Source organism: Biomphalaria glabrata, unplaced genomic scaffold (genome assembly GCF_947242115.1).
Source record: "Biomphalaria glabrata unplaced genomic scaffold, xgBioGlab47.1 scaffold_45, whole genome shotgun sequence".
NCBI classification, from domain to species: Eukaryota; Metazoa; Mollusca; class Gastropoda; family Planorbidae; genus Biomphalaria; species Biomphalaria glabrata.
The window spans coordinates 20,756-39,499 of NW_026602922.1; the positions used below are offsets into that span (position 1 = coordinate 20,756).

The 18,744-nt window shown below is 34.1% G+C and overlaps 1 long non-coding RNA gene across 3 annotated transcripts; it reads right to left on the bottom strand.

The window, feature by feature from the left end:
• Positions 1–14,772: 14,772 nt before the first annotated feature.
• LOC129924112 (uncharacterized) lies at positions 14,773–18,448 on the bottom strand. Of its 3 annotated transcripts, XR_008776029.1 has the most exons (6): positions 18,361–18,422; positions 16,972–17,089; positions 16,439–16,577; positions 16,113–16,202; positions 15,373–15,461; positions 14,773–14,898 (listed from the first exon to the last, which is right to left on the bottom strand). It is a non-coding gene; the product is annotated as an uncharacterized LOC129924112 (long non-coding RNA). The 3 variants fall into 3 exon arrangements; XR_008776027.1 differs by lacking the exon at positions 16,972–17,089 and having other exon boundaries at positions 18,361–18,448; XR_008776028.1 differs by lacking the exon at positions 18,361–18,422 and having other exon boundaries at positions 16,972–17,102.
• Between the last annotated feature and the right edge of the window lie 296 nt (positions 18,449–18,744).

Below are 18,744 nucleotides of genomic sequence, written 5' to 3' on the forward strand. Positions count from 1 at the left end.
TGGTATTTCCCAAATCAACTTAATAAGGAAATTATAAGGCTTGTCTCTGAAAATCAAGATATCTCTTAAACTGTCGCTTCTATTAAAGTGAGATTTAGTACACAGGTTCCTTTTACCTCCTAGATGCTTACTAAGAACGGGTTTCGATAGAATCAAAACGTTGGGACCACAATTTGCGAAAAACCACAGGCTTGCTATCAAAGCTTTGTATTTTATTATTGGTATTTCCCAAATCAACTATAAATAAATATTAGGAGATTATAAGACTTGTCTTCGAAAATCAAGATATCTCCTAAACTGTCGCTTCTATTTACGTGAAATTTCGTACACAGGTTTCTTTTAACTCCTAGATGCTTACTAAGAACGGGTTTCGATAGAATAAAAACGTTGGGACCACAATTTGCGAAAAATCGTAGGCTTGCTATGAAAGCTATGTATTTTATTTTTGATATTTCCCAATCAACTTAATAAGGAAATTATAAAGCTTATCTTCGAAAACCAAGAAATCTCTTACATTGTCGCACCTATTAAAAAGAAATTTCTTGCACAGGTTCTTTTTACCTCCTAGATGCTTAGTAAGAACAGTTGTTGACAGATTCGAAATCTTGGAACAACCTATAGTGATAACCTGCAGGCTTGCTTTAAAGCTTTTGTATTTTATTTTTGGTATTTCCCGAATGATCTTAATTAAGGACTTAATAAGGCTTGTCTTCGAATCAAGAAATTTCTTAAATTAATTGTTGTTTGTAATCCATTTTTTTTATGATTGCTTTTTCGGAATCGACTTTTTTGTAATGACTGTTTTGAATTGGACCTATGTTGGTTTTTTTTTTTTTTTTGTGGTTACTTAGAATCAACTTCTACTCTTTTGGTGATGGCTGATTGAATAGACTTGTGCATTTTTCATAGCCGCTGCTTGGACTCTATATGAACATTATTCGTAGTTTCTGTTTTGAATCGACCTGTTTGTTATTTGTAGTGGCTATTTGAAATCGGCTTGTGCTTTTTTTTTTGGGGGGATGGATCTTTAAAATCGGACTTCTGAGTAGTTAAGGGGGATGCACAGTGAGAAAACATCGATCTAGGTCAAAAATATCGATATTTTAAAATTAATTGGTTTTAATAGTTTAAAATGTCTAGAAAACGAATTCCCTTTCAGAATACTAAAAAAACAGCGCTTTATACATCAATTTTGTATTTTAAAAGTAGATGTATAAGCAAAATTTTGATGTTTTGGTTAAAAATCAACATTTTGTAAGCTAAAGTTGATAAGCTAATGTACGCTCTTATCCCTAACAGATGGTATCGATACAAAGGTCTACTTTTCTAGTTCCGATTATGAGCATGGTTTCTCATTCTATAAATATAAACTTTCAAAATACGTCACTACCTCTTTTTTTTTCCTATATCCTCATATACACACTCACTAAGCCATATTTACGCATGCGCACTATCAAAGCTACATTGGTAACTATGACAACAAAATTTGCACGCATGCGCACATGACGTGAACCGGTCCTTCTTCTGTAAACAAAGCTTCCTTCACATCAACACTCGATTCATTATTCAAACTCAGAAATGTCAACAAAAGGTTAGATCTATATGTTTGGAAAGAAAAAACGTTACTGTAAGCCCAGAGGAAGACATGCTTCAAAGACAAATGCATAATTACAAAGGTAAGTCTAAATCTAGAGTTTTTTATTTACTAGACCAGCGTGTGCTTACACATAAAATCATAAAAATAAAATACAGAGATAATGAAACCTTTGCTTCATCAATCTTTGAATTCGACAAACGCAACGTGTTTATCATATCAATGAATCACATCTAGATCTATATATAGATCTAGACATTAAATAAATATCATGAAAGTGATTGCAAACATAGAGATCTATCCTTTTTTAGATCTAGTATAGATTAGGGACATAGATCACATTAGAACTAGATCTAGATCTAGCTAGTTTACTAGAATGACTAGATATTCTAGATTGACTAGATCTAGACATCTAGATCTAGATTCTAAATCTAAATTATCATGTAGTTGTAGGACTTCAACTTGGTCTTTTTTTTTTTAAGATGTAATACATATATCAAGGTTCGTACGCGGTCTGGAAAAAGTCTGGAATTTCAAAATTCAGATTTCAGTCTTAAAAAAGTCTGGAAAATTGCTACTTTTCGAGGCAATTTTGTTAAATGTCTGGAAAAAGTCTGGAATTTTAAAAAAAAATTAATCCGATGTCATTCAGCCCTCAGGCGCCGTAACCGGTAAAATGCTAGGCTGCTAGATCTAGTTGGGCATAGAGGCTTCCATTAATAGGCCTACTAGATCTTTCTATTGTGAAAGCATGTGCAATCCACGGCATGTCGGTGAAATGCCAGCCAATTTCTAGACGGTGTACTGTAGACTTAAATCAGATTTAGTAATAGATCTAGTCCTAGACTAGTAACTAGTTTATTATGAATGCTGTTATCTTATATAATACAGACGTTACTTCAAAAAAGATGATGATTAGAAGATGTTATTCTATATTATCTAGATGGTCGATCAAATTTCAGTTAGGCTACCAAAGGTCGGGAAGTTTTTGGCCTAGATTTATTTATGCATGGGCGAAACTCCCCCCCCCCCCCTTTTTAAATAAAGAAAACAAATATATCTCGTCAATGACGTCAATATAGAATATATATATAGAGAGAGTCTAGATCTAGATCTTGAGTCTAAACCAAAAATATTTGGCAACAAGAATGACTTACTAGATCTAGGTCTACTACTAGATTTAAAAGTCTCGATCTATTCGCGACTTAGATAGTTTACTAGATCTAGGTCTACTACTAGATTTAGTCTCGATCTATGACTATGCGTGACTTTTATTACTAGATCTATATCTGTTCTAGGTCTACTAGATCTACTAAATTCTAAATTCTACTAGACTAGAGTACTAGATTTAGTCTTGATCTATGCACCACTTCTTAATAGATCAAGGTTTTCTACTAGCCTTAATGTTAGCCTCGATCTATGTGTGATTACCCCCCCCCCCCCCCCCCATTAAATAAAGAAAACAAATTATATTATAATATATCTAGTCAACATAGAATATGCCTATAAGATCGGTAAAACTTCCCATCGAAGGCCCCTAGTTTTTTAGGTTAATTATTTGGCAGCTGTCTATGCACACTTGAGTCTAAACTAAAAGACTAGGCCTTTAGAATGACTTCCATTACTAGGTCTAGAATTAGATTTAGTCTTCATCTATGCGCGAATTAGATTACTAGATCTAGGTCTACTACTAGATTTAGTACCTAATTTAGTCTCGATCTATGCGCAATTCCCCCACCCCCTTTCCCCAGTTAAATAAAGAAAAGTTATATTATATCTAGTCAACATAGAATATAGATCTAGATCTTAGTCTAAACTAAAAGATAAAAGACTAGAGCACAAAAATGACTTAGATTACTAGGTCTGCAACTAGATTTAGTCTCGATCTATGCACGATTACCCCCCCCCCCCTTTTTTTTTTTCTCCAAATCTATTCAATGTAGAATATAGATCTTGAGTCTAAACTCAAAAACTAAAAAGACAGAATACTAGATCTACTACTAGATTTAGTCTTGATCTAAGTCTAGATTTAGTCTTGATCTAAGTCTAGATTTAGATCTAGCATACTTAGCATATAGATCTATAATTATAATCTAGTATGGTTATGATATAGATTTAGATCTAGATATCAATATTATCAATTTTTACCCCGTTAAAAAAAACAAGTCAGTATTCACATAGGCATAGGCCTATTGTGAATTAGACATAAGTAAGCCACTACTGCAAATTAAATTTCAAGTTCAATACAGTTAATCTATCTCTAGATCTTTATTTAAAATTATCTCCTCCAATAGAATTATAGGCCTACTAGCGGTAGGCCCTCTAACCTAGGCTAGTCTAAATAAGTCTTTACTTTTTAACTAGTGTCTAATGTTTAAGCCACTAAATATCTATATAAAAATTATAAAACTATTGGACTAGTTATGAGATTAAGAATAAGATTTTACAACTAAGTTAGGCCTATTAAACTATATAGGGCCTATTAAATTTCCCAAGTCTAAGTGCTACAAGATTAGTAACTTTTTTTCCCCCTTGTATCGTATGTTCCTTAATAATTGAAAATTATTATTACACCCTAGTCCAAACCTCCCACAGTACGACAGGGGTTAGTTATTGGCCGGGTTTGAACCCAAGATCACAAATACAGCAGTCCAGAGCACATATGGCATGCTCAGGTAGCCATCCTTTTTACTGTTAGTAAGTCTGGAAAACATAAGATAAATGTCTGGAATTCATTTTCACAAAAGTTGTATGAACCATGTTATATAGATCTACATGTAACATGTCTCTTTACATTTTTTACTTTTGATGATTAATACAATATGTGATTCCTAAAATGCATTATAAAATTTAAAATAATCTTCATGTTGTACATAAATAGATGTGACGTGTACTTTCATACTATTGAATTTTTTTTTAAAGAACCTCTAATTTTTTTTTATTTGTTTGCAGCTCTGTTTTGGATACAGCTGGATCTGAAGCAGCAACAACGCAGCCTGCAAGTGCAGCTGAACGAAAAATAATTCTAACTGCAATTACTAACGCTGATAACACCAATAAGAGGCTGCCTGAAGATTTCATATACGTCATGATGAATTCAATGGAATTGACCACAATGGTCTCCTTGTTGTGCTGTCCACATTGCTTCGACAAAAAATTAACCATGTGCATCACACAATCAAAAGGCATGGCTCATTTGATTAAAATCAAATGCCTAAATTGTGAAACATATTTGTGGCCTGACTGGACCTAAAAAAAAAGTAATAATGTTCATCTGGATATTAATGTCCGCGCTGTCGCTGCATTACAAGAATCTGGAATCTCGCATTCTAAATTTGATAGGTTTTGTGGACTTATGAGTATGCCCTGCATGCACAGAAATACTTATAACAATCTAGCTAACATAGTCAACACTGCTATAATTGAAGCTGGTGAAGAATGTATGATTAGGGCATCTGCTGTTGTGCATGGAAGAAACATTTCACAACCTCTGACTACAGATGATAGAATAAGTTCAACAGGCTGTCCTGTTATTACAGTTTCTTTTGATGGGACTTGGCATAAAAGGGGCCACTCATCTCATTCAGGAATTGGCAGTTATTGATTTTGATACTGGACTCGTCATCGACACCGAAGTCCTATCAAATTATTGCTGTGTTTGTGATTCAAACTCTGCAGAGCTAAATTTTGATGCCTCTAAGCATATGTGTCAAAAAAACTTCAGTGGCTCAGCAAATGCAATGGAGGCCGCAGCAGCATCCAAAATTTGTTCTCACTCTGTGGCATCAGAAAACTTGTTTATGGCATGATGCTGTGTGATGGCGATAGTAAATCACATTCATCTGCCATTACCAACTCAGGATATGATGTAGAAATCTTAAAAGAGGACTGCATTAACCACATCTCAAAAAGAATGTTTAATGCTTTGAACAATTTAAAAATGTCTAACAAAAAAGAACTAAATTATAGGCTTACAAAGCCAAAAATTGAAAAAATTACAAATAACTATTTTAAAGTTCTGCGCCAAAATGCTCCTGACATTCAAAAAAATGAAGCTGGCTGTTATGGGCTCATTTTTTCATATGATGAGCTCAGACCTAGATCATAACCACAGGTTGTGTCCTGATGGCACTACATCTTGGTGTCACACTTTAAGAGATCAGAGGCACTAAAACAGCCATACAAAAAACATAATCAGACCATCAGATCAGAAATAGGAAAACTGTTATTTCCTATAACTATAACTCCTATTTCCTATGGTTGCAATAAATATTTTATATCATTTTAAAAACTTTAAATGCGTTTTTCTCAAAATGTATTTTTAGGTGCATGTTGTCCACAAGAATCTCAAAATCTTAAGTTCTGTATAATTTAGACTAAAAATTTTTCACATGTAGTTTATTGATAGTATATCATAGGTAATAGGCTGCAAAAATTTTCAATATGTTTAATTTTCATAAAAAAAAGAAAAATAATGATGTGACCGCAGGTGAACAATGTGGTCCAAAAAAAAAATAAAAATTTTAAAAATTCATTTTGAGGTTATTATGCGACAAAATGTATTTAACCCATATACATTTTTTTTTAGTATACACTTCTTTCACTACATCTTTAATGGCTGAAGGTTACAACACATGACTTCTGAACCTGGTAAAGACAAGGGCTTTGAGATTCAGAATATTTATGATACCTCTAAGTCCACCAAACTCTAATGGGTACTAAAAATTAGAGTGTGGTATCAGCCAGGATAACCAACTACTTAGTAGGCTAAAGTTTATTATATTATTGATTAACATGCATGGCTAGATTCAGTGGCGTCACTAGGGTCGGTGTCACCCCTCCCCCCCCCAAGGAAAACGAAATCTCTCCCTAAAAACAACTATTGTGGGTTTTTTTTGTTTCTTAAAATTGAACAATAAAACTGTAAGCTGATTTGTTACACCCGAATTTAGGCAGTGTTATCACGGATTGGAAAGCAGGAGCCATCTTTCAAAAAGCACGGCCAATTTGAACAAACAAATCAATTAGCTTGGAGATGAAATCCACCTACTCAAAACAATCATTGTCCCAACGCCACCTTGAAAAAAGACTGAGCAGTGACGGCTGAGAAGGATCATTTGAATAACATACCGAGATAATGCTACCAATAGAGAACTATTTTCCAGCACAGGCATTCGCCGTCTACGGTAAGAGGCGACTGAACGTCGATTGACATTTGTGAGATATATCATTAGTGTCAATGTGTAATGCTGAGTTCTTGCTTCCTGAAGTACTCTAGACACGTGACAAGACGAATATTATAAACTAACTGAAGCTCGTTTCAGCAGACAAACATGAAGTTTATTTTATTACAATAATAATGCACTGCACTCCTTGTTAGTGCTACAAGTCAAGAAATAATAAACAATCCTATCCGCATAGCAGCGGTATCAAATGTATCAATCACGTCCGCATCTCAGCGGGTAACAATAAGAACAATTACTACTAGTGACACTGGAGCTTCAACTATAGATTTCCATTGAAATACGAATAATACCTTAATATTCAATAAGCACATAATGAAATCAACTCTCAAATATTATTAATCAACAATCATTAGTCCATCGACTTTCATCCTATATACATATATATACACCAGTCCAGGAAGCAACGTCCAACCTTCCTGGACCGGGAGCAATACCTTACTGACTTGACTTGACTGAACTCAAAGTCAACTTTATTCATTCTACTTCCTGTTTTCTACATCAGGAATTCCACGTGTCTTTTAAACTCTTAACATGACGTGAACTTTAGATCATGCAATGTCAACTAAGACTGTGACAATTAGACAAGACGAAACATGTTTACTTAAGTCATCCTTAACACGAAAGCCGAAAAGAGAAGCGCAAAAACATGCCGTCAACGTTTAATCATGGTGTCACACCGATTCAAGAGGAAAGTGTAACGGACTTAGGTTAGTTCTTTGAGGGGCTATTTAAATGCCCCAATTGTATATTGTCAAGAGAGGGGTGTGTAAAAAGTGAAATTGTGTGTGTGTGTTTGTTTATTTTATTAGTTGAGTTGTAGATTGTTTTTAACACGGGGTTTTTCAAAGGGGGGGGGGGGGGACAATAAGGTTTCCTGTGGTCCGTCTAGTCAGAAAGCTGACCTTGTCTGAGTAGGGTGTTGGTGATTGTTTTTCGGTTATTATGTTATGCCTAGAGTAAGGAGATATTATATTATTATTCTTGCTATGTGTGCGTACTGAATATTTGGGGTAATGCTATGATGTGTCATGATACCCTTATGTAATATATTATATTATATATTATATTGTTTGCAGTAAATAAATACTAATTTTCTACTCCGTTGAGTGTACTTTATAATAATTGTACGCTTGTAGAAAACTACAGTTTGGGCATAAATTAGCTCTCAAAGAACTAACCTAAGTCCGTTACAGAAAGTAGCTGTGGAGAAAGCTTGCAGCCCTATGTGTCGAATAGCGCGCGAGCGCTTATGTCAATGTGTTTCTCAACATTTTGCATTAATAAAATGTTACTTTCGCCACTCAACTGATCAGATAATTTGTTAAGGGGGAGCGCCTTAATCTCACTCAGAGTTGTCTGGGGGGATCCCCGGGTGCCAAACGTTTTTCTACATTTCTGAGCTTCATAATCTCTTTCCCGTGGCGTGTACAACGTAATATTTTTCTCATAATAGGAAAATTACTAGTCAAATCAAACTGAATTCAGAAAGTTTAGTACATGCTGATTCTAAAATGTGAGAAACATTCGAGGTAGAAATTTGTATTTTTAAAAGTTGTTTTTAGGGGAAAGTGCATTTTCTACACTTGGGTGTCACCCCCTGATGGGTGCCACCCGGTGCGGCTTTGCACCACACGCCTCTCCCCATAGTGACGCCACTGACTAGATTTAAACATGAAATGCGTAGGACATATTTATCTTCTCTTTTGAAGTTATGTCTGTAATCTATATATATTTAAGCTTTAAATGCATGTGAAACTATTAGAGTTAGTAAGGAAGATAATGTGAAGTAGATTGTAAACTAAAAGAAAATGTTTTTGTAAAATAAAATATTGTATTGTCTTCATCACCTCATATCTGAACACAATATCATAATAAAGAATAAACAAGATGTGCTTTAATAGGTTTGTTAATTGACCTCAAAACAAATTTAAATAATAAACAGGTGTAGATTCGACTGATGATATATCGGTGGACTAATTTAATTGGCTGTCAAGTAAAAAGTTGATTAATTACAGTTATGATTGGCTTATTCTACGACTTTAAATTATTAGGCTACCAACGCAGTTTGCACAGCACTCAGAGAAAATTATTATAGTTCGCCAACAGCTATAGAGCACAACGACTAACCGCTTAAAAATCCCAGTCTTCACCAAGACTCGAACCCAGGACCCCAGGTTTTGAAGTCAAGCACTTAACTACTCAACCATAGCGCCACCGGATATGTTACTTACGTGTAATTATTTCATTGATTGCTTACTAGTCCATCTGACAGACACATCATACACACCCAGTCTTACATAAAGTAACTAATCTTTTACAGACCAGTGTAACAAACCGTGTTAGTTATTATAATGGTAGGGCTAAATTCATAGTTGCACGAGATTGTAAGATCCTGGTCAACAGGTCCAGGTGAATGTGTGTAAGGACAGATGAGAGAGCGAGTTGGTGACTGGGGCACAAATGAGAGAGAGTGCATATACTTTCAGAGGGTTAGTTTAGACTATAGTTTGGGTTTGAGTAAGTCGAGAGCTTATTAGTAGGAAAGTCTTATCGTAGATAGTCCTTGTTGGTGAGCGTTGTATTTTCTTTTGCGTTTATCTGCGTACGGGACGTACTACTTAATACGTAGAATAGTTAATAAAGTGTTTCATTAACTATAAAGTTCTGAGATGTGTCTATTTAAAGAGTAGCCTATGTTCATAGGGCCGGATTTAGGACAGGACATGGTGGAGCTACTGCCCCAGTGAATCCACAAGAAAGGGGTCTCCACAAGATTTTAAGTCTCAAAATTTTGACGTTTCAGCCACTTTTATGTTTGTTGGTTTTTGTTTAGAACATTGTGTCCGATAAAACTTTAAATTTTACGATTGACAAGAAAGAAGTGTATGCTTGTATCATGCTTACAACTTAGAAATGCAGTTTTGAATCTCTACGGCAGTGCGTCAAACCAGGACCTTACCCTCCACAAACTCAAAGATAAATTAAATGTACCTTCTTTGTTTAACTAAAAAAATACAATAAAAATTTTGTTTAAGAGTCTATAAAGTATAAAGTAGAATAAATCTACTTTGTTTCTTTCTTCCAAAACATGGCATATAGTTTTATTATTAATAAGTGGATTTTTTAATTTATGATTTTGAAAAAGTGTACGGGGCTCTACAAAATTTCTACCCCGGGGGCCTCCACATAGTTAAATGTTTCTGTCGTCAAGAAGCTAACTAAGGCTTAGAGTCGCTTTCCAGTTACCCAACCCCCTAGACAATGACGTTTACAGCCAGGGCAACTCTTGAGATAGGCCAGCGGTTCTCAACCTTTTTAGTGCTGCAACCCCCTAATAAGATTCTCCACTAAGCATCGAACCCCAACCGTAATTTTTTATTCGTTCACGGACCAAGTTCAATCGCAATTGGCTAATGTTATAAAATCCTAATCGAAATGTCTATATTTGATATTAAACTGTTACTCAGCCCTGAGTTGTCAAGTTCTTTGAATTGGTTGTGTCGTGTGGTACAGTTTGCAGAGAATCTGGGTAGTGAGAAACGTTACAATATATATATATATCTTTGCCAGTGCTACAAAGCCAAGCAGCTTAATGACTTATAAGTAGATTAGCAAAGTATAAAAGATATAATGAGAAACAAGGTAGTCTTAGACCAAGCTTAATTTAATGATTTAGATATAGTCTTTTTTTTCTCAAGACTTTGCAGCTACCTTCGTGTACAAATAAAATGACATTGTGCAAAATTTTGAACGCCAGAGTCTTTAGAAAATGTGAATATGTTTATCTTCATGCATAGTGAAAACGAGATTGAATGAATTCTTGTGAATACAATGACATTGTGCTTATTTTTGTGTGAAAATAGCAAATCTTTGGTCACGAAGTAACATTTTGTTTACACTACAGATGATTATATTGTGATTCGCCTCCTGTAACCATATTTTCTTCATAGAGAATGTATGTTTAACTCTTATAAAATAATTGATTTAATAGAGAAAACTTTTTCAAAGTATTATTATAAAAATTAAAGTGAGTTTACTACTTAACAGTACTTTGTAGTTGGGCTTCTAAGATTGTAATTGATTAACTTTTAAGGCCCTTTTTTCATTGCTCTTTTTATGGTCACTAATAGAAGTTGCTGTAAACTGGTATGCTCCTCCTGACATCCTCCAAAACTTAGTCAGTCATCATTGACACTTAAACATAACAATTCTCAATCTTATCATTGACACTAAGTCATTACCATTCTCAATCTAATCATTGACACTAAGACATTACCATTCTCAATCTAATCATTGACACTAAGACATTACCATTCTCAATCTAATCATTGACACTAAGACATTACCATTCTCAATCTAATCATTGACACTAAGACATTACCATTCTCAATCTAATCATTGACACTAAGGCATTACCATTCTCAATCTAATCATTGACACTAAGGCATTACCAATCTCAATCTAATCATTGACACTAAGTCATTACCATTCTCAATCTAATCATTGACACTAAGACATTACCTTTCTCAATCTAATCATTGACACTAAGACATTACCATTCTCAATCTAATCAATGACGTTAAGATGTTACCATTCCCAATTTAATCATTGACACTAAGACATTACCATTTTCAATGTAATCATTGACACTAAGACATTACCATTTTCAATGTAATCATTGACACTAAGACATTACCATTTTCAATGTAATCATTGACACTAAGACATTGCTATTCTCAATGTAATCATTGACACTAAGACATTACCATTCTCAATCTAACTATTTGTACCGTCTTGAATGGTGTGAATGTTGATTGAATGGTATAAGGGCCTCTTCTGGCCTTGATGTAGTGTTCTTGTATTCTTAATTAAACACATCACATATTATGGATAAAATAATTACAAACTCCTCTCTGTCAGACAAATATTTATTACATCAAATAATAGTTCAGAAAGTAGGCAATCTCAGCCATACAATATCATCCTGAATTATTTCTCATCAAATACAAACTACATCCATAGAAAAATGTCCACTTAGGTACTCATATTATTTAATCCAATTTCATAAAACAGAGACACCTACGTCTCTTGATACATCATGGCGCTAACTTACTAAAAAAACGTGGTTGTGTGATAAAAAATGGTACCTCTTTGCTTGACAATGTGTAAGACCCATTTTCACGTGAACTGAAATCATCTCGTGCATCTCACTCTAATCATAATGTTACACCATTGACACTAAGACATTACCATCCTCAATCTAATGATTGTCTCACTGTTATCATTGGCACTAAGACATTACTATTCTCAATGTAATCATTGACACTAAGACATTACCATTATCAATCTAATCAATAACACTAAGACATTACCATTCTCACTGTTATCATTGACACTAAGACATTACCATTCTCAATCTAATCAGTGACACTAGACATTACCATTCTCAATCTAATCAATGACACTAATACATTACCATTCTCACTGTTATCATTGGCACTACGACATTACCATTCTCAATGCAATGATTGACACTAAGACATTACCATTCTCACTGTTATCATTGACACTAAGACATTACCATTCTCAATCTTATCAATGACACTAAGACATTACCATTCTCACTGTTATCAATGACACTAAGACATTACCATTCTCAATCTAATCATTAACACTAAGACATTACCATTCTCCATCTAGACAAAATTTACATGGTCACAGTTTAAAAGTGAGGAAAGCAACAAACAACAATTAAATTTAAGAATCTATATTCATTACCCAGCTCAAATACAAACAGATGCTTAGATAATAATAAATAATTAATAATATAAATAAAAAATTAGTATAAAAAATATCAATAGTGCAACAACTTGTATTTTTTTTTATTGCATTTGCATAGTAACAGAACTGGTACAGAAAAATACAAAAGACATAAATGTGGGAGCCACCGCTGGGCCAAAGTAAAAACACAGCATATTTGTATTTTTTTAAGCATTGTTCACCCCAGCAGCAGTAAATCGCTACATGGCAAAATAACAAAGCAAAATTTTAGTAATGGTTTAATAATAATAATGATGCTGAAGATAAAAGATGAGTGCAGTGTTTTCATAAACCCTATTACAACCTACTTTCCTCTATGGCAAAAAGGTGCCTGAGTTAATCTTTATAGTGCTTACAGGAGCACCCCGTTACGCCATCCTTGAAGATATATTTGGCATGCAGTCGCCCCCCATGTGGGATAATTTTCCAACCCATCACAGATGTTGAATGATAAGTATTTCTTCTATACTACCCACACCAGCCTCCAGCAGAACATTTTTTTAAGGTAGTTCTGCCAGTGTATGAAAGTTTGGTGAGAACTACTGCTTGGATATATATATATATATTTAATTGTGAAACTTGAAAAAACTTCTTTTTTGAAACAAAACTAAATATAACTTTTATTACAACATAACACTAACCCTAATACTAACCTAGATGAAATGAAATAAATCTAGTAGCAATAATATAAAATGGTATTTTAAGTATTTTAAACAAAATCTAACTCACTACAAAAAACATGTCTGTACAGTTTCAGATCCCTGGGTAATTTGCATTACACTAGACCATTTTTGTAATTTCACCATCCTCACTGCATATCCACCAACCAATCGCTAATTTCTCAACGTTACCTTGGAAACACCACACACACACACTCCATAACACTGCTATACACATTTTTATGAACATACAAAACATAAAGATTGTATAATTATGTCTTTATATAACTTTTGTTTTATAATTATTTTATCTAAGTAATTGACTAAGTAATTGTAATCATCGTCCTAAATATAATTTTGAGATCTTGTTTTCTAGTCTTAACATTACGAAAGATAACAATCTAAAAGGTTAATAGTTATTGAAGCTAACAAACTAATATTAGAAAATGGTAAAATAAAAAGTTCTACATTGCTAAATTTCAGCACATGGAAAGCTTAATGTCTAATTGGAAAAATAAATGTGAAGGTGGTTCTGTACCACACACAGTACCAGAGTGGCAAGGAATTAACTGCAACATGGCAAACGTGCGTTTGAGTTTTGAAGAGCGGAAGCAGATAATTATCAAAATCATCCAAGCCATAGCTGTCTGCGCCAATAGCTGCAAAGCCAGCTGCTGGAGATGTGGGAATAGTTGCATTGAACAGAACACCATCAAAAGCTCCAAGTGCATTTGTACCCTAAAAAATAAAAATAATTACATCTTATTTACATACCACAGCTTTAATCATTAAAAGATTCCTTCCAAAATGTTTCAAAGAGAAATGTTTAGGATTCCGAGCAACACAGAGTAAGCATAGTTTTTTTAAGTTTCAGTCTAATTCATTTTATATAATGTTTTCTCAAACTCAGTTTACTAACAGAAAGTATTTTAATAGGTTAGTTTTAAAATTGCAGGAGATAATAAGAACAGTTTCATTACATTTTTGGTTCTCTGCAGTGGCAATGGACAAAAATATTCACAATGAAAAGCCAATTTCATTCAAGGAATAATTATGTTGGACTAAGTTCAACTCTAATTGCCTTTTTCAACAGCTCTATGTACATAAAAGTTTTGTGAATTCATCTATCAACATGTGACATCAGCATAATGTCATAAACTCTTCTAATAATTTTTTTCATGACATAAGAGATGGCAGATGATATAACGGTTATCTGTTTCTGTGGCCTACGGTTAACAAGGGTGTCATGTGGCCAGCACAATGACCAACCGCCTTTACTTTTCCCCAACTTATATCAGGTACCCATCAGAGCTGTGTGGACTCAGAGGCGCCCAAAGATCCAGAAATTAAAAATCTTAGTCTTCACCAGGATTTGTACCCAGGACCCATGGTTTGGAAGCCAAGCTCTTTACTGTTTAACCATGGCGCCTCCATTTTTAAATTTTTTTTTTGTGATAAGGCAGAGAAAATGGTTGGGAGGGAGGGGGTCAGAATATGATCCTTTTTGTCCAGTAGATATAGTGGTCAGTTTGTAGACTTCATCAAGCCCTAACTTGAGAACTGCTTGGTCAGACACAAACTGTGAAAGATGGAATGTGATAATATGAATATATATATATGAATACAATATTAAAGTGCTGACTTATTTATTACTAAAGCATCTCCAGATTTTCTTTTGCTAAGTCTTTCTTTTAACCAACTGGTGTGGCACAGCAGTAGGCTCTTTTTTTTTTCATTGCAAGTCTATGGTTATTTTTTTAAAATCTTTTTGTCTACCAACACTCTTTAAACTATTTCCCAGGTGGATTCCCTACTTTAAATTTCTGTCTGTTAACATTTCAGCAAAGGTACAAGATATGAATACATTGCTTATGTCCTGAGAATGTTCTGCATTAGACACTTTAGGCCTACTCTGCTACTCTATCACCTAAATAAATTAAGTTATGCTTCTTTTCCTTGGTCTTTGTTTCACTGCCAAGTTTGATACGTAATACAAAAAGTGTCAAAGGAATTCATCAGATTAATTTAATATTTAAAAATAGAATTGACTCACCATTAGCTGTCCCAATGAATGAACCATAATGTCAGGTTGACCATTAACCCTATCTTACTGTACCAGACATTCATGCTTGTTAGTTTAGCCTAAAGATAACAATGGTAGTGATATTTAGCTGCAAACATTTTACTAAATTTATATAACTGGTAATAAATTATTGTTAAAACAAAAGAAAGTCCATAGAAAAGAGATACAAATAAAACATAAAACAGTCTAATTTAAAACTAAATAAAATGATTAATTAACACATTCTTTTTAAGACTGGATGGCTGCCTGGTTGTGCAGTATGCACACTGGATTACCTTTCACAATGGTGGGAAGCATGGTCAAGAGGCCAAGTGCGCTTGAACTTGGCTTGGCTTGGCTACCTAGAAGGGGGCTCGAGGTTCGACACCCGACTCGGGCAGAGATGTGTTTACTGAGCGCCCAAAGGCAGCACGGAAAACCAACTCCTAGATACCCCCTCCCCCCCACCGGTCCACAAATGAGATTGGACCAAAAAGCGCTCTGAGCATGCTATAAGCATGAAAGTAGCGCTATATAAAAGCTATAATAATAATAATAATGGTGCCAGGTTCATATTCTGCCAGCTGACATCAAACTTTTGAATTCATTTGTCAGTAATTATATTTTCTTTTTTTTTTTTTAAATACAAGCCTCATGCAATAGCAGTCTTTAACTTTTTCTTTATTGTTATAAATTATTTTAAGCAGAAGAATCTAATGAAATATACTTACAAAACTTCCTTTAAGATTTCAAGTTAAAAGTTGTGGGTGAACATCATCCCAGGGTATACCAGGACCTATACAGATAGAGTGGTCATGAGTCTGAAATACAAATAAAGTGATTGTGTCTGAAAAACTTTTTTCTTTTATTAATCAGAGTTAATATGTCATCTAGGTATGTCAAATAGATAAGTTTTCCAACCTGTAGGTATGTCTGACAGATATGTCATAAAGAGTCTTACAGTCTAGTAATGTAACATGCTGACAAATTTTTTCTTTAGAATCTTAAGGGGAGGGGAGGGAGGTAAGAAGAGTGCTTTTAAGAAATTATTACTCACTATGGTTTCAATTACAATGGTCAGGTCAGTTCATCAGGGCTGATCAATCCAACATAAGATCCACTATTTGGTAATTTACCTATGCCACTGTCATGCTTTAAATATTTCCAGCCAATAGAAGTAAATTGAGTTGTATGTGCTGAGAAAGGAAGACAAAAAAATGTTTGTAAAATGTTTCACATATCTTAGTTGTTCCTTCAGAGTTGAAGATAATTTACTTCCTAGTCCTAACTTCCAGCAGGATGACAGCAGGCAGGGTATTAACCCAGGACCATCGAGAAGTCCAAATAATATACCACACGACCAGGCAGCAAGCCTGTATGTATTATAAGTGTGATTCAATATGTTATAAATCTATATTTTATATATGTTATAAGTGTGATTCAATTTGTTTAAAACTACAAAATTCATTTTTTTTAGGTTTACTGTTTTTGACAGTCAAAATAGTGGTTTACATTTTTTTCCCACCATTTAAGAATTCCGATTACAATACAAAATTTAAAAAAAATAGAAAAAAAAAACCACATACACACATACAAAAGATTTGTAAAAAGCCTTGGCAGTCACATCAAACATTTTTTCAAAACCAACAACATGCATATCCTTGATACAAAACACACACACTGGTCATTTTAGCCATAAGAGATGTACCTGTTACCAGATGTACCAGTAAGGTTGATTGGCTGCATTGTTAAACATTAAAAGCAAACCATTATCCATACAGATCTAGTTTCACTAGAGAAAAGATTTTTTTTCTTGGTATCCAAATTCTTATGTATAAGATTTCTATAATGTGTCTTCTTTCTACTATAACATGCTCAGTACACTTTTATTGTATAAATACGGTAAGGGTTATATAATTTGGCTCTAAATGAAAGATTTACCTGCTTTCCATATGAAGGGAGGGAGGGGGGGGGGGGGGCAAACATTATAGTTTCGGTTCTAATGCAGTCATAAGACCATATCTAGTATGACAGTTGACAGTAAAAACTTGCAATTAGATTCCATTATAGTTTCGGTTCTAATGCAGTCATAAGACCATATCTAGTATGACAGTCGACAGTAGAAACTTGCAATTAGATTCCAAGCAATAGTTCTACAAGTATATAGTGAATTTAAGATGTAGCACATAAATTATAATTTCCAAAATCTAAACATAATTTTTCTATTGCACAAAGTTATCCAGCTAGAGCTAAATTTTAAAGTAAGAGGCAATTCACAGTTGGAAACATATGAAAATATAAAGTAAAAATATTAATGTCCATTATGCATCAGGTTTAATTACAAAATGAGGATACTGAACACTTCAAGAACTTTAAATATTTCCTTTTCCACAACCAAGGTAACCAATCGAGCCTAGTAGGAAGCGTGGTCAAGAGGCCAACTATGCTTGAACTTGGCTTAGCTTGGCTGCCTATGAAGGGGGCAAGAGGTTCGACACACAACTCGAGTTGAGTTGTGTTTACTGAGTGCTTTAAGGCAGTTAGAAAACCTACTCCTACTGGTCCACAAATGAGATTGGACCATAGTGCTCTGAGAATGCTATAAGCATGAAAGTAGCGCTAATGAAAGCCATAATTTATTTATATAGTAAATATTTAGGGTTAGAAACATGCTTACAATTCAAGTAGATTTCCTTATTGAATGACACTACAAAATGTAATCATGTATAATCTGGATATTCTTCTTTGTTTTTATTATTCATTAACTTCAACAGACCTACTTTTTTTTCAGTGTCAGAGCAGGAGCACCAACAAATGTTTCATATTTTAAAATCTTTTTAAAAAAAAAAACTCACAACATAGCAAGTAAACTGCTTTACTATCGAAGTTAGTGGAATTAATTTAGGTGAATAGGATGCATGCCATAGTTTTACTTCTTCTAGACTTAAGCATTATTTCAATTTATCAGACAATATTTACCCAGATAACGATCCTGACTGCCAGGTCGTGCAGTTTGCGCGCTGGACTGTCGATCGGATTTATAGATGGTCTCTAGTTCAAACCCTGCCTGCTCCCATCCCCCGTCACCCTGCGGGAGGTTTGGACTAGGAAGTAAACTAGCTTCAACTCTGAAGGGACATCCGAAACATGTAAAACAATTTACAAACATTCCAAAGATAAATACATGTTAAATTAGTTATAACTTATGAAGACATATAGCTATTGACATAGTTTTAATTTAAATTTGAGGATAAAATGTAAAAACAAAAAAATCTTCATTAAAATTATAACATAGATAGCCCCATTTTCTAAAAGATCAATAGCAAATATTCTTTTTTTAATGCTTTGTTTAAGCCTGCTTAG